Source organism: Mus caroli, chromosome 2 (genome assembly GCF_900094665.2).
Source record: "Mus caroli chromosome 2, CAROLI_EIJ_v1.1, whole genome shotgun sequence".
Lineage (NCBI taxonomy): Eukaryota > Metazoa > Chordata > Mammalia > Rodentia > Muridae > Mus > Mus caroli.
The window spans coordinates 11093948-11096230 of record NC_034571.1 but is presented as its reverse complement, the minus strand read 5'-3'; positions in this window follow the sequence as shown (position 1 = coordinate 11096230).

Below are 2283 nucleotides of genomic sequence, written 5' to 3'. Positions count from 1 at the left end.
GTGTATTCAAGTGATAGTGAACTTCTTATCAGATGGATCAAAATAACAGACTCTGAACACAAACACACTTTCTGTGCAAATGGAGGTTTTTCAGGAAAAGGGAAAAGGACAGTCCCAATGACGTGAGCACATTCTGTCACAAGACCTGGCCCTCTGGACACAAGGGACTAAAAGATGCCATGTGAACTGAGTTTCTCCTGGGTACTTATGAAACAGAAATGCACACTCTCTGGAATGTGGTTCCTTCTAGAGGAAGATACTTCCTTGAGACAGGTACAGATCTTTGAAATGTGAGAATCAGAAACATTTCAGAAACTCTCAGAAGATGTATAACTCGGGGTGACCCTCAATGGGAATAGAGATGGCATCATTCTAAACTAGTCAGGGAGACAGGATGGTCATTTTTCAAGGTTCCTAAATGATCAGAAAGAGGATCATGTAGTTGTGTTCATCTCAGTAGAAACCCAGGCTGATGAACAGACAGTACTGGATGGTAGAGTATTAAAAATCACTGTTAAAGGAAATGAGGAAAGAAGTTATCAGGTAGGGCCCTTCAGCAGCTAAGTCACAGGCCCAATTTCCATCAAGGGCAACAACATATGGAAAAATAATCAGACTAGGTTCTGAGAATGTAGGAATGAGTCTACTATGTTCTACCCCTGTGACTCAGACTAACTTAACCCCTATGAGCTGCTTCCTCCTGCTGAAGAATGGGGTAAACTGGACTCCTCTCTGCCCATTTTAATAAACACACACAGCTAGTACTATGTGGCAGAAACTGTTCTAGGTAATAACTATTTAGGCATTGATTCTTACAATGACAGTTCCAAGGGTTAGAATGTATCATGTGCTTATATGGCAATGGCCATGTCAGCTTCTATTAACATATAGACATGACATGCTTTCCAAAAGTTCATGAGTTCAAGACCTGGTTCCCAGTAGAGAAATCAGAGACAGCACACTGGCAACTGACAGGATCATGAGGGTTCTAACATAATCAATGGACTAACACACTGATAGATTCATAATACTTCAAATTAGAGAGTTTTATATCCAAGATGAGCAGTGATGCATGAAGAACTTAAAAGATTTGCCTAAATCAACACAGGCAATGTCAGAAGTATACTTCAAAACTCAAATTACCTCACTCTTTCAGTCTATGACATTTGGGCTTGATAAATGAGGTGCAGTACTAGTGAGAACCTGTAGTAAGAACTACAGGTTCTTCTTGACTTAATAGGATTAGGTACTGATAAACTCTTAAGTTGAAAGTAATGTAATTTAGCAGTAGATCTAAGACATCTCATCTATCAAATATCATAAATCATGCAGCTCTTTCTTAATCAATTGTTATTACCCTTCAGGAAGAATGCTTACATCAGCCTTACATATGGGGCAAACTCATATGGCACAATCCCTATTTTATGTTACAGTGTTGAGCAACTTTATTGAAAGCCCATATTAATAAAGTGCTAGCAACTGGAGGATATCGGATATTCAGTGTATTCATAGTATAAAACATGAAACATGGTAGTGCAAAGAAGGCATGATGGAGGTGCTGATGCGAGATAGACCTATTATATTTGGTGAGACCTACCATGGTCAGAGAACTTCCCCAGGAGGCTGTGCCTAAAGCCTGACAGACAAAAAGACCACTCAGTAAATACATGGAAGTGAGAAGCATCAGGTGTGCACAGGGATCACACAAGCACACAATTGTGTGGGAGCACAAAACACAAAGAAGGTGATGGGGCACACAACAAGGGAATTTGGAAGACTAGTCTCAGATAGTCTTGATTTTCTGTTAATCAGCAAGGGTATGTCTGGAAGACAAGAAGGAGAAACAAAATGTTTTGATTAAAATTAAGTGACCTGGGTTGTTTAATATATCATCTTAAATTTGCATTTGCTAGCAAGATGAACACGTTGTATGGGAGATGGCATGTTTACATGAAAAATTTAAATCTAAGATGAAGACAAGCAAGGGTTAGCTTTGGAATCTCTGCTGAGTGCCAGGACAGCAGTATGAATATTTGAGAAGAGCACACTCAAATATAGTTGGCAAACCAAAGGAGCTCCAAAAATGTGTGGGAAAGTGCTTTCCTTTTCTGAACTGTATGTAGAACAAAGTTTGCGTCTTTGTAGGGCAAATACTCTTTCATTCTCTAGTTTGCCTTTGCAGGAGTATCTGTTCCCAGATTTTGGTGTCTTAGAAGTTACCCAGCGCTCTCTCTCTCTCTCTCTCTCTCTCTCTCTCTCTCTCTCTCTCTCTCTCTCTCTCTC